At 41.4% G+C, this 14,756-nt stretch overlaps 2 long non-coding RNA genes across 4 annotated transcripts in view; both read right to left on the minus strand.

Annotated features, from left to right (window-relative positions):
• LOC110482230 (uncharacterized) overlaps nt 1–3,478 on the minus strand; it is a 73,374-nt gene extending 69,896 nt beyond the window's left edge. The window contains exon 1 of the long non-coding RNA XR_002467384.2: nt 3,364–3,478. This is a non-coding gene — a long non-coding RNA (uncharacterized LOC110482230). The remainder of the gene's footprint in view (nt 1–3,363) is intronic.
• A 764-nt stretch (nt 3,479–4,242) lies between these two features.
• On the minus strand, nt 4,243–11,907 carry LOC110482222 (uncharacterized). 3 transcript variants are annotated; one of them, XR_013340699.1, is made up of 4 exons: nt 11,122–11,907; nt 10,308–10,429; nt 9,342–9,460; nt 7,633–8,009 (listed from the first exon to the last, which is right to left on the minus strand). It is a non-coding gene; the product is annotated as an uncharacterized LOC110482222 (long non-coding RNA). The 3 variants fall into 3 exon arrangements; XR_013340700.1 differs by lacking the exons at nt 7,633–8,009; nt 11,122–11,907 and adding an exon at nt 4,243–4,322 and having other exon boundaries at nt 10,308–10,661; XR_004148812.2 differs by lacking the exon at nt 11,122–11,907 and having other exon boundaries at nt 10,308–10,661.
• Nucleotides 11,908–14,756: the final 2,849 nt, after the last annotated feature.

Below are 14,756 nucleotides of genomic sequence, written 5' to 3' on the forward strand. Positions count from 1 at the left end.
TTCCATCCCTCATGCAACTTGACAAGTTTTGTGGTTCTTTTCTTAATATGTGGGTTTATTTTATGTCACCAAGCACTAGCAAAGACAGAGAGGCTTTTAAGTCACAGTAATCTGAATTTTAGAAATAACAAGCTACAAAGATCTGTGATTAAATGTGGAGCACATAAGAGCAGGAAAAACAAGTACTCTGTGTTCTTTAAAAGATCATTTAGGTAACAGTGACATAACCTAAGCACCCAGTTGCAGTCCAATTTAATCAGCAAATATGTCTCTGGAGCACAACCATCTAACACAGGAAAAGAAACAGAAGTACAGTCACCACCAGTAGGAGAAATTAATGCATTCCACTTACACAAAGATTAATTATTATGAATCAATCAAAAAACACATTTGCCCTACGTGGGAGTACATGGACTTCTATTCATCAACATCTAAAGACAGAAGACAATTTTGTTCACCCAAAACAAGCACTACAAAATGACAACTACCTTTTTTAGTCTGCAGCATTTTGATCAAAAGTAGTTGCCCAAAAGTAGGACAGGCAGAATATCTGCTAGAAGCAATGTGTGTAGGTGCAGAGGACTCTGCTAATTCCAGTATGATTTTTCATGTAAGAGTTTCCTGTCAGTGCTGATTTTTTGATATAATTTGTATCATAAGTTTACCAAATTAAATTTATATTTGCTTCTAATTTTGTCCAGTTTAAGGGCCTCAACTATAACCTCAATGGCATCTCAAAGGGTCATAAATCAGATTAAAAGTTACCACAGTTGAACGTTTTCAAGAAAAATGAACATGGTGGTTTCAGGAAGGGCAGGAATAGGCATCATATTAAGGTCTCCCTTTGCATAGGAGTTCTATTAAAAATACTTCAGAAGGATGATGGTGGGACAAGTATGTCTGAAACTGGGTTATTAACAGCAGGCTTGACTCCCCTGCATCTCTTACATTTCATTTTCCCTTTGTCTCTGGGCAGTCCTGGCATGTCCTTGTGACAGAGCTCTAAGAGAGAATTGCTCTGGGTAAGACACTGTGCAAGAGCAAGAACACAGTGGAAATAAAATTAATTTGTCATTTATAAGAGAAAAGAAAAAGTGCAAAATTAAAGGACAGCAGGAAGCAACTATGTTACCAACTGGAGAATATTATTTTTTTTTATTAGATTTATGTGTATGGAAAGCTTATTCTATGAAACATTCCCCAAACCATCACTCCATATTCGTGTCTTAGCATTCTTGGTGGGATAGGGAATGAGAAACTTGTTTTCTTTTACTTTGCAGGGCCAGGGTGAGGCACAAAGCAAATATCAGATGATCCTGATGAGTCCCTTCCAACTCAGTATATTTCATGATTTCTGTGATAATTAATCAGCACAACCCCAAATGCTGAGGTTGACTTCGCAGCCAACTTTATCTGAGAGAGTAAGAGATGGACTTCCAGGTAAAGCATTCTTCTTTTTTAAATATTCTTTTTCTCCAGTGTTAGAGAAGGCTCAGACCTCACCCAGCCCAAGCAGTGCTGATGGGCAGTGCTTCCACTGACACTTTTTCAATTTCAAAGTGATGTTCTGCCCTAACATACTTTGTTTGACACCAATAAATCAGGGCAGCTCTTTTAACCATACCCGAGACTGAACCAGGCTGATTTTTTTAAAGGTTAAAAAATTTGGTGACTTTTCAAAAAACTTTTTTTCCTTTTTCGTGGCACAGTCCAGCACTCCCTGTTCCTGGCAGCAGCTCAGAAATGCTCTGAGACATGCATCTTTTTATGTCAGTTTTGACCCAAATGAAATCAAGAAACCTTGGAAATCTCACAGGAGATGGATTTTTGTGAGTTTTCCAATTTAAAGAGGTGGAGATAAACCAAGATAAGTGTGTGAGAAAAGATCTGCAGCATGTGGAAGGTTCATCTATAACTAGATATGTCTGCCTTTATTTTTATGGCCTTACACTTTTCTAGAGAGATGCCTACAGGCACTTGATTAACACTGGAGTAGTTATGTAAATGAATGAATGGGACAATAGATGTAGTAGAAGAAAGACTTCATTCTTAACTCTGACAAATGCTTGCTTTCCAAAGGAGAGATTGTTTTAATTGGCCAGCTAGCTGCTTAGAATGGGTTAGAAAGGACAGGGAGAGGACCTTCAAAAGCCAAGCAATTCTGAGACTTTTCCCAAGCAACAGCAATGATAAAAGAAAAAGCTTGTTTCTGTTACTAATAATTTAAAAATGCTGCACTTTGTCATCAATCTCAATTTGCCATAATGAGCCTTGCAGAAGTTCAAAAGTTGCAGTGGGACAAAAAATGGGCTTAAGGGATGTTGGGCAATTCAGAAACGTGATTCCAGTTGCACCAGATAATGTCTGTTCTACCCTAAATAATATTTTACTATTATGCCTGTTGTGAAGACTGTATGCATGTATAATCACGTATATATTTCTAGATACACATTAATATAGAGAGTCCATGTGTCTGTGTGAATGTTCATATTAACAAATGTCAAAGGGAAGACTCCTTCAATAGATACAAAGGTTTAATTTCTTATCTAGTGCGTTCCATGTTTTACTTGGCCTAGTATTTACATGTTTAATTATCTAAGATTTCCCCTCTCCCAAGAAACACACTGGTTTGCCATGTTCAATAAAGCAATGAAACGCAGAATAAATCTTTCTAGTGGAATAACTACATGATACTAAACCCATGTTTTATCTTATCCCCACTATGTACTTCAGTGTACATGGTTCTTTAAGTGTATCCTTGTAGCAACCAGACTTGCCATAAATTAGTGAGATGATATTACAGCTGAATTTAATTTCAAAGTCTCTCAGCAAGTTGTTAAGCATTTGTAGTCTAGGTCACTGCTGAGGAAATTTGAAAACTGATATGATTTATGAATATTACTATATTAGTACAGTATAAAAGGCTATGGGGAACACAAGCACATAAACTTTTGTTTAATTTCATTCCAATAAAAATTTCATTTCTTATAGCAAAACAAACAAGTAAATCAATGTTGAATGATTCTGTTGTTTTATTACGTAACTTATAATTTGCCTTTATACATCCAAGCCAAGTAAAATCTGAGACCCTGCTCATTTTTTTGGAAACATGATTAGTTAACACTTAGAATTATTCTGCAGAGGTTGCTTCCTTGAATGGCATCCATAATGTGATGTAAGAGAAGAAAGTCTAAGAACAAAAGGCTTGGCTTTTCCCCCCCTATGTATAATTATCTTATCCCTATTATTAGCCAATTTTTCAATGTAAACCTATTTCTTCTGAAGTTTAATCAACTTTTCATGGGATAATTAATTTCCTAAAATTCCTATAACATCAGTATTCAATTTAAGAAATGCTGTTACCTTGAGACTTGATGCTGTACAAGTTCCATGGACACAGAACTCCTGTTCCTCATCATGTAGCCCATCCCCATAACTGGGGAACAGCCCCATCTGTGAGTCCCTCTCAGCTCATGGAATGGGAAATGCTGAATAGTGAGAAGACAAGGTTAAAAGACTCAAACTTTTGGCCATTTTTGCCAAATCACAAGCTAATCACAGCTTATATTAATCATCAGCTGAAGATTCAGCTCTCCTTTAAGACACTGCAGTTTGTGGGACTTGCACATGGAGGATCATGGTGACATTTTGGAGGATCTGGCTGCTGCTGTCTAAAGCATCAAGTCTGTTGGATTTTGCAATACCATGCAATGAAAATGTCCCTTACACTAGTGAAGGACTAACGTAAGCCAGTATAATTTCTAATTTATTGTAGAGGTATATACATTAGCCTCTCAGAAATATTGCAGACATTTCTCCATCACTGGGAGGCAGTAATCCCCAAGTTTAACTAGGTTTTCTCTTGGACATACTGCTTGGCCTTAGGTGGGTCACTTAATCTTTCTTCCTCTCTGTTTTGCTGTCTATAAACATATGATAATATTGGCTCACATCACCTGCTGAATAAGCCAATATTCAACACAAATAGCTGATGTGAGATTAATATTTCTAAAGTACTTTGTTGCTGAGAATTGCTGTCAGTCCAAAGTGTATGCTACTGTAATTATGGTATGCAACAGAAATCAGGCAGCTTGTGGCTTTCTTGAGCCAGCCTCCGTGTCTGCAACCTGACTTCACATGTAGATGTCCAATGGAAAAGAGATTTTAAAATAGAAGTGTCCTTGAATCTAGATAAGAAACTTTCAGCCAATGGAGAATGTCCATCAACACCCACCTGAGGATACAGGTTTTTCCAGTGAGTTTTATCTGATTCAATATCTTTGTGCACTCAAATCCACCATTCTGGCTGGAGGAAGGGACAGCTGTAAGAGAAGAGCTGAGGTAAGTCAGGGTAGAGTTTGAAAAGACCCCTCAGGGTTTTGATTCACAATGTCTGCCAAAGCCACACGCCTGATGATGGCCGAGCACGAGGGGACAGCAGTCCTGCCATCTCCACGTGTCTCTCACTCCATGCCCAAAGAGAAGATCCAACAAGCCACGCTGCTGCCCACTCACCAATGAATTGAAGTACACAACTACTCCCTTTGGCTGGAAATTCCCAGAGAAAGGATGACTGACCCATCCTTTTTCCATCCTCAGAGAAAATATCAGTTATATTTTCAGAGGTGAGCATCACGCACCTTGCGTCAAAGCCTTGTACAAATCGTAATGCATCTTCTGCCACACAGAGGAGGAACAAAGAGCTTTTCAGCATGCATAGGAGAGCTCAAAAATATTATTTTCTTTAAAACTGTGAAGTCATCAGAAAGGGCTGAAATTTTAGAATGAATGAGATTCCACTTATACTAAACAACTGCTGAGTTGAATCTTTTCCTTCTTTCTTCTGTGTCTCTTTGGCTCTAACTTGCTTCCTCCTGGAAAATGCTCTGAACATTTTGGGAACTGTAAGGGGCAAGAAACAACTATTCAGACACAGCTGGCCCAAGGCATTTCTGGAAAAATAAGTCACTCTATTCTCACTGTTGGGCAGTGGATTTTCCAGCAAAGTGTAACAGTGGGTAGGGCAGGCTTCCCCCCCGCCCCCCCCCTCCCCCCCAACTCCACATTTCCCCAGGGAATTCCTATAGATTTCTCAGCATCCACCCAAGCAATGTCATGGTGCAGCTGCACTGTGTTATACCAACCCAACATGTGTCCCCATGCCTGCAGATTTGTACACTTTTGAGGGGAGGACAGCATTACACAGATGCTTTGGCCAAAGCGTGGGTTGGTTTGTTTGCATGCTAGCTTCCTATAAAATGAAGAAAAAACCCCAAAGAAAACAACAGCCTGGAGAGAAAAAGTCCCAAAATTCGAGAAATTGTCAACTCCAAGAAATGTGGTGGGTGTAAAAGCCACAAATCAAGCTTTACATCCATATGCAGCATCTCTGTTTGCTCTGAACAATGCTCAATGGTGAGAGTGGGGAGCCCCGTGAGCACTGCCTCCCACTGCGGACATGCCTCCCATTCCTGGGGATAGCAAGCTCCCCTTCCCACAGACAACCCCAAAAAGCCTCTGTCTGTTCTCCACAGCACTGGGCAGGATTTTGCTTCCTCTTTGTAAAGGCCTTTCCAGCAGGATGGAAGTGGGTTTTGCTCCAGGAGCTGAGGGTACATCCCCAGCAGTGTGTCAGCAGGCAGCAGGGCAGGGCACTGGGTACAGAACTGCCTTTTGCACTGCTGTAATTGCTGGGGAGATGAGAAGCCACTGCCTCACTCCAGGTCCAGTTGAAGACTGGGTTTGGCTCATTAGTTTTAGCCCAGATCACACAATGTTCACAAGGGGTGAGACAATAATTCATCCTTGTTAACCTACAATAAGTCAGGAGAGGACAGAAAATGTTAGCTATGTGGCTAATATTTGCATATTGCCATTTATTAAAAACCATCACTGAAATGTGACTCAAAAGGAACTTAATTAGAGATTTTACAACCAACCCTTCTCCAAAATTTGAATAACATGGATTTAAAAAAAATATTTTGGCAAATGTACAAAATGAAATGATCATGAAAAAAATACCAAATTTATTTATCATGAACATCCTCATCTCTGTGAGATCTCTATAGCAGCTGAAGGTATTACAGAGACTATAATGCACAGAGTGCTTTAGGGTGAGAATGTGCTTTTGAATAGGCTATAATTCATTTAAAACACAAAATGAGTTTTAATGCATGCAGTCAAAGCATTAGAAACTCTTTTAAAATAAAGGCTTTGTATATATTGGGTTATTCAATAGATGTAAGACCTCACTTATTCAGTGAGTGGAAATAAAAATTACTATATAAAACAACTTTTACTGTGTCCTTTGCTGCTTTGGAAGCTATTCTAGATGCTGTTACATCTTGCAGAGATTATAACTTTGTATTAGGACTTAAAATCTTCACTCCTTCCAAAAGATATTACACAACTCACTTGCACCATGATATTTGGGAAAACTAAATGCATGCCCACCTTCATGACTTCCTCAGAGAGGTGGCCTTGCAAGTCCACATAAATCTTTCAGCTGAGATTTGAGCACTGAGAAGGAGCTACTGAATTGCTGGCAATGTGAGATAGCATGAACTAATATGAACTGCATGCAAAATTTTGCTTTGTCCGGAATTGCCACTTGGGGTGAACTTGTAGTAACAGGCTCGTCAGAGACCTGCCAGGGGAGTCTCTCTGGCAGGCTGTGAGCTGCAGCTGGAGCTGCCTTTCCTGCAGTTTGCTCTGAGTTTAGGACATGCTTGTGCAGCTCTGCTATAATCTTTTAGCTGGAGAGGAGACAGAGAGGAACCCAACAGACCTGAAGCAGACGAATCTCAGGATAATCCCAGTGCAAACTCAAGCCTTGGGTGAAACTGCAAAAGTGAAAAGTTTATTGAGGCTCAGACTGGGTCTAAGGCCATCTCGTCTGGGCTGAGGAAGCTGTGGACCCAGGAGAGATGAAAGAATGCAGTTTGCTTGTTTTAATGACTGCCTGGGATGCCAGTAGCCAGAAAGGCATCCCCACCCCTAGATGAGAAGACCCACCCCCATCATGGAGCCACACACAGGGAGCTCAGTTCCCACCAGGCATAAGCTCAGCCCATCCCTCCATCATTGCCTACTTGACCACTAGCACAGCAGTGAGGCAAGTTTCACAGGGAGAAATAACACCTTAAACCTTTTAAAAAACCAAAGAAAATCCCAAGAAGACAAGCTTCATCAGCTGCACCACTGGGTCCAACAAAGCACATCACTGTCCTCATGAACTCTGTCTCAGCAAAGACAATACTTGGGCTTGACTTGTCTTCTGCTCTCCCAAGTAAAGAAACTGTTGTTGCTCCCTTAAAAAAGCACTTCCCATTCACAGGAAGATTTCCCTGATATTTTGCCAAGAGTTGTATAACAAATGGCTGATGAAACAAATAACAAGAACAGACCAGAGAGAAGAGAGGAAATATCTAAAAAGAGGAAAAGGACAAATGAGTCTTCAGAGAATATGAGCTATAGAGGATGGGCTGAGTTTATGTCTGGTAGATTTTGCTTCATTTCCAGTAATTCATGCTCTGTACGCTTCTAGAAACAGATAGATGAAATATTTGCAAAACCCACACCACTGGGTCCAAGACAAGTTGTGAGAAAAAGAAAAGTTTTCTAAGTTTTGACAGTCAAAATAGATTTGTCACTAGGCCAACACATAGAATTTTTCCCTTCTAACTTGGGCTGAAATAAGCAAATAGGATAATTTCTTCTGTGCCTGGTTTCTCTGTCCAGTGGATTCGCTCCACCACTGCTGTCCCCACACTGGATGGTCCATGGAGCTCAGCCAGCACCTTTTGTCACAGTCTTTGTTTTCTTTCAGGTGTTAAATAGTGGTCAGTGCATGGACAGGACTATCCAAACCTCCAAAGACAAAGGCACCCAGCAGATACTCTGAAGGCATTCTGGTCAGGGTGTCTGAAGAAGGTGCCATCACTGCTGTCAAACACTGGGACAGGGACAGCCCTGCTGGCACATCGGTCCAGCCTTGACACTGGGGAGGACTTCAGAGGAGTTCAGAAGCAGAAAATCCAGGAGGAGTAAGGGGAAAAAACACAAATAGGAGACAAAAAGAAAATGCGAGAATTAAAAAACCCCTATGCTGTGTAAAGTTTGCATATGAATAATATTTAAATAATGCTCATTTATAGGCACATTATGATCAAGCAGTTCTTTTTATTAACAGCATCATCCTAGGACCACTTTGCACATCTGTGTTTTCCATTAACACCAAGTAGCAGCCTCTGGAGCACATGTTGTTCTTTGTGCATCTACCCTGTGACTGTGAACACCAAAACTGTTACATAGATATTAGGGAATAATTCCCTAGATAAGCTGTGCATGTATTCACAAGTAAAATATGCAGCCACACCAGTGTGCACACAGAAAACACTCAATTTCTAAGAGCAAAACAAGAGCTCAAGGCAGGTTAGTACTACAGAGACCAAGCTCTGAACTGGCTACAGCAATCCATCAGGACCTGTAGCTGCCAAAAGACAGTGTAACAACTTTTCAACATGACCACATCTTAATTTTTGTTGGGGCTGGTTTCACCAGCCTTCCTCAAGACTCTTGTCTGTGAATCCAGAATATAATTGGACAAGAACATGCTTATTCTGACCATTTAATGCATGGTTTAGGGAAATTCAGGTGTAACTAAGCCCCATAAACTATCACTACCTCCTTCTGAAAAGTCACCTAGCAAGCTAAAAATTGTATGAGTAGCAGACTTAATTCCTAATAAAGTTTTTGTGTGTTTCATTTTTGCAATATTGGTACAAAGGAAACTCTTACACAAACAAACAAACGTTTCAGGTGACAAATGCCAGCTGGAAATTTCAGGTTAGAAATGCCAGCCGATTACCAGCAGTTAGGTTCTAAAGCACAACCTGGTTGCAAAAACTAGAAATTTTATCATTCATATAAAAAGACATTAAAGCTCATTAAACCAGTTCACCACTGTATCAGCAATTCTCTATTTCTGTGCAGTGATATTTTTTCCTGGGATAACAGTATCCATAGCAATTTCATGGGCGGGGTTCACATCAAGGACATGTGCTGCTAGCTGGAAAATTGCATTTGATATCTGCTTTTCCTTATCTCTTTTCAGGTTTTCTTTTCTCTTAAATTTAAATACACTTTCATTAAAGAAATTATTTCCTTTCTTTGGGAGGCTGAATCAGAAGGCACTGAAATCAGTGAGAGCCTTTCCATTAATTTGGGAGAGCTTTACATTAGACTTTCAATTAGAAACAGTTAAATGTAGAGGCATAAAGAAACCAAAGATAAAGGAGAGGGGAGCAGGAGGTGGAAATGTTTCATGAACATTTACAAACCTCTAAGGTTTCATCTGGCTTTATGTTAAATTTAGGTCAAAGGTTTGGGTCAGCTTTTGTTCTCCTCAGCCCCCATTTGCTCTGATCTTCTGTTCCAGAGTGGGATCTTGACAGGTGCACTGTGAAAAGGGAAAAATCAATTTAAAAAGCTGGACTCAAGGCCTGCTAGAGGCAGAATGATGAGACATCTGCTTTGCAGTTTGTTTCGTGTCAGAGAGAACACAACTGGCTGAGATAAAGCAGCGCAGCACTGGGCTGAACACTGCAGACATCTCCAGGAAATGGCACGAGAGGGACACGTTGGAATTAGCGCTCCTGCTCGGCCTCTCCTGCCATCACCTCGGCGCTGACAAACCCTGGAGCTCTGGGGCTCTGCCAGACCCTGAGGTGTGAGAACCCCGGGCTTGGTCTGGGGTCTCATGTGGTGGGAAAAGTCTCTCCTCCCACCTGTGCTTCCAAAGGAAAACTCCTCAGGCTCTTGATGTTCGGTCTCAAGGCAGTTTATTGTGAGTTATCTAAAAGATTTTCTTCTCAGGCTGTGGCTGTTTGGTCAGCAGCTCAGGCAGAGGCACACACACACACCCTGACATCCTCTCTGACTGCTGTCTTCTTCTTCTCTCTCCCCACCCAGGGCTGCTGCTATCTTTTATATGATATATTATGTATTACATGTTTATAGTTTTCCCCCCAATACCCACTACCTATATTACAAAGTGCTTTTCTACTCTAAACCAATCTGTGAGTGCCAACATCACCAAAAACATGGAGGCAAGGAAAAAGAAGGAGGAAGAACAGGATCAGCCCACTTTCCTCCATCTTAGAACTTCTGACCCCCACGTACAAAGTAAAACCCCCCCTGTACAGGTGCTAAAACCCCCCTGTACAATACTAAAAAAAATTCCCCTCTGTTTTGTAACTACTTTTACAGCAGCAGTGGCTGTGTTTGCCACTTGTGAAACTACTCACTTGAGGACAGCATTTTGTTGACGAGTGGCAAAACACCAAATCTCCCACAGGGAGATGGATCACTCATCCTCCAAAGGTCACAGGACACCAGGGTAAAAATCATTGTCCCCAGCAGTCTTTGCCTGCCATTGACAAGAGAGGGTGAGGAACAAGAAGATTTTGGCACTTATGACACAGATCTATAAATAAGGCAACTCTATAAGGAGGGACAGTATTTTCAGGTTAATTTCTGTTGATATCATGTTTTCTTCTGTGTTTATGTGAAACAATATCATTTTCCATGGTTTTGAAATCAGCTCAGGACACAGTTGTTGTCTCACAACATTTTGGAAGCAGAATTTAGGAAACATTTTCAGCCATTGTCATGGTTTGACACTGGCACAATGCCAGTGCCCCTATGAAAATGTGATTCCTACCTGGAATGCTGTGAAGTGGAATTTAGAATAGAGCAAAGCAGGCCTAAGCTTGATAACAGGAAAAAAAACTTTATTAAACTACTACTACAAAAGAAAAGAGAAAATTAAAGAAGGGAAAAGAAAACACACAAAGATCTAAATGAAAACTTTGCAAAACATTCCTCCCCCCCACCACCCAACTCTAACAAACTACAGTGAGACACAATCTGAACTCCAATCAGGTTTCTATCCTTTAAGCAATTGATACTCAGTCTATCGAGGGAACAGAGTCTTTTCTGTGCCACAGACCCCCCAAGAAACACAGCTCTACATCTTGTGTTTCTATGTTACACATGGCACTGTCCGGAGAAAAAGTTTGCTATGGTGACCCTTCTCCTTTCTATGCACAGTGTTCTCACCATCAATGCATGGATGGTCACTGCCTTTAGGATTTTTCTTTTTAAAGATGCCCTGCCAAGAGGGGAGAAAACAACAGTTCAGTTTTTCATTGTTTGGGACCACAGTCCCCCCCATTTTCCCCTGGGGCCGAGGGCTCAAGAACAGAGATTTTCTTCTCTTCTCATTCCTTTCCAGGGCAAGGGGGTGCCACCACAAACCCCCCAACCTTTTCTTTGTTCACTCCACTTTTGTCTTTTTCCCAGCTGAAGCAGGTCTTTTGACTCACTGGCATCCTCCCAAAACACAGTTTCTCTTGAAGGAGAAGATTGGTTCAGGTTGTGGCTAATACGGAAAAGTCCAGCTAAAAGCCACTCCTTGTCCCCCTCTCATCTAGAATTTCTCTTTCCAACATCCCATCCCAGGGTCCAAGGTGTCTTTCTTCCTCTCTTTTAAATTGAGGAGGGGAAAGGAAAATTCACAAAGCTTTCATTTTTCAAGGAAGGGTTAAAAGTCTGAACTCCCAGGATGGCTCGATGTCCAGACATCCAGCAACTCCCACACAGCTGGGCACTTTGGAGCTCCCCCCGCTCCTCCTTCCCTGCGGCTTTCTCTCTCCCTCTTGGGAGAGGAACTCTGGGGGGGGAAATGGAGACATCCCAGATTTCTTCCACCCTTCCATTTGCAGGGGCCAGCCCGGTTCTAGTCCTTTCACCACTCTTGGGGCTTTCGGCCTACCTTTCTCAGGCCATGGGCTTCCCCTCCCCCACCCAGCTCGTGGCTGGGCGGGGGAAGGTCTGCACTGCACGCTGACCAGAACCAAAGAGAGTGAGTTTTCCTGGGAATTCTGCTTTTAACCCCTCTGTGTTCTCAGAGGCGTGTCTACTTTTAATTGGTCAATATCTAAATTGACCTCTTCTTTCCGGGAAAAATTATTTTTCCGTGTCAAACCACGACATTTTACTTTTCGCTTCTGAGAATACAGACTACAAAAAAAATTATTATCAAAATTACATTCAATACATTTTACATAAAACAGCAACTTACATTAAATTTCTACCCTAATTTATCTTAAAACTCATCACATGCTTTGTTTTTATTTTTCTTGATTTCATTTCACAGCATTCACCTTATCACAATTTTATTTTATTTTATTTGATTTTATTTTATTGATTTCCCGGTCAGGGAACCAAATGTTATGGTTTGACACTGGCACAATGCCAGTGCCCCTATGAAAATGTGATTCCTACCTGGAATGCTGTGAAGTGGAATTTAGAATAGAGCAAAGCAGGCCTAAGCTTGATAACAGGAAAAAAAACTTTATTAAACTACTACTACAAAAGAAAAGAGAAAATTAAAGAAGGGAAAAGAAAACACACAAAGATCTAAATGAAAACTTTGCAAAACATTCCTCCCCCCCACCACCCAACTCTAACAAACTACAGTGAGACACAATCTGAACTCCAATCAGGTTTCTATCCTTTAAGCAATTGATACTCAGTCTATCGAGGGAACAGAGTCTTTTCTGTGCCACAGACCCCCCAAGAAACACAGCTCTACATCTTGTGTTTCTATGTTACACATGGCACTGTCCGGAGAAAAAGTTTGCTATGGTGACCCTTCTCCTTTCTATGCACAGTGTTCTCACCATCAATGCATGGATGGTCACTGCCTTTAGGATTTTTCTTTTTAAAGATGCCCTGCCAAGAGGGGAGAAAACAACAGTTCAGTTTTTCATTGTTTGGGACCACAGTCCCCCCCATTTTCCCCTGGGGCCGAGGGCTCAAGAACAGAGATTTTCTTCTCTTCTCATTCCTTTCCAGGGCAAGGGGGTGCCACCACAAACCCCCCAACCTTTTCTTTGTTCACTCCACTTTTGTCTTTTTCCCAGCTGAAGCAGGTCTTTTGACTCACTGGCATCCTCCCAAAACACAGTTTCTCTTGAAGGAGAAGATTGGTTCAGGTTGTGGCTAATACGGAAAAGTCCAGCTAAAAGCCACTCCTTGTCCCCCTCTCATCTAGAATTTCTCTTTCCAACATCCCATCCCAGGGTCCAAGGTGTCTTTCTTCCTCTCTTTTAAATTGAGGAGGGGAAAGGAAAATTCACAAAGCTTTCATTTTTCAAGGAAGGGTTAAAAGTCTGAACTCCCAGGATGGCTCGATGTCCAGACATCCAGCAACTCCCACACAGCTGGGCACTTTGGAGCTCCCCCCGCTCCTCCTTCCCTGCGGCTTTCTCTCTCCCTCTTGGGAGAGGAACTCTGGGGGGGGAAATGGAGACATCCCAGATTTCTTCCACCCTTCCATTTGCAGGGGCCAGCCCGGTTCTAGTCCTTTCACCACTCTTGGGGCTTTCGGCCTACCTTTCTCAGGCCATGGGCTTCCCCTCCCCCACCCAGCTCGTGGCTGGGCGGGGGAAGGTCTGCACTGCACGCTGACCAGAACCAAAGAGAGTGAGTTTTCCTGGGAATTCTGCTTTTAACCCCTCTGTGTTCTCAGAGGCGTGTCTACTTTTAATTGGTCAATATCTAAATTGACCTCTTCTTTCCGGGAAAAATTATTTTTCCGTGTCAAACCACGACAGCCATGAATATTTGAAGATAATTATATTGAAATCAGTTCCAAATATGAGATTATTTTTCTTCTTGAGGGAATTGTGCTGTAACACTTAAATCCTTTATATTAATTTTTTCCCTTTCTGAATTGAATTCAGACATACTGTGGATTTATGTTATTACTTTTCATCAATAGCAAGTACTTTCCATTCTAGCAGGCTCTCAGTGGTGTCTGCACTGAACAACAGAAAATACCTATTCCTTGGAGGAGTTTTCTCTTGATATTTTTTTAATTTCTATTCTATGTTTTTAATTATCAGTATTCTCTAGTGTTTCATCTTCCACAGAAACTTCCAATATTTTTAGGACATCTTTTCAGACACCCTAATTGTTTCCTTGTGGAGACTGAACTGGATCCATGGGATGGTCAGCCTTAAATACCTGACACCTTTTCCTCTTGTTTTCTCCCATGGGCTGATTTATATCAGGTTGGCTGAAGTATTGCTCTAACAGAGGGACTGGATGCTGTATGATACACACATCCAAGCAGTCCCACTGTAATCAATTAGTAAGATGAAATAATTTCAAAGGAAACATTTCATTTGTCCCATGTAAATAACATTTTCATTACTCATTTCAACTGGCCAAACAGCAAAACCAAAGTTTTTTTCTTAATAAAAAGAGAATGATCTTAAAGTAAACACCACAAATAGAAAAGTTGCTGGAAATTTCCTTTGTGGGAAGGGATGCAATAGAATGGGAGTTTTATCCTTGGGTCACCAATACCTAGGGTCAACCAGGGGACTATCTTTGAAAAAATTAACTCTCCCGAGAAAAATAACACATTATTCCTTCTGCCTGACTCTAAAGAAGAAAAAACTGTAATTTTACCCACCAAATCCCATCTGATCCCTGTTCATGCCTGGGAAGATGCATTTCTTTCGGAGTGAGCCATTGCTGTCACATCCTCCCATCAGCTGAACCCTGGGAGGTTTCTCTCTGTTGTGCTGCCAGGATGCTCCTTACATCCCTTCTGGAGACACACTGGACAGGTCTCAGCACACTCAGCAAGAGACTTTCAGTTTCATTTGCACAGAGCACTC

The sequence above is a fragment of the Lonchura striata genome, chromosome 12 (genome assembly GCF_046129695.1).
Source record: "Lonchura striata isolate bLonStr1 chromosome 12, bLonStr1.mat, whole genome shotgun sequence".
Classification (NCBI taxonomy): domain Eukaryota; kingdom Metazoa; phylum Chordata; class Aves; order Passeriformes; family Estrildidae; genus Lonchura; species Lonchura striata.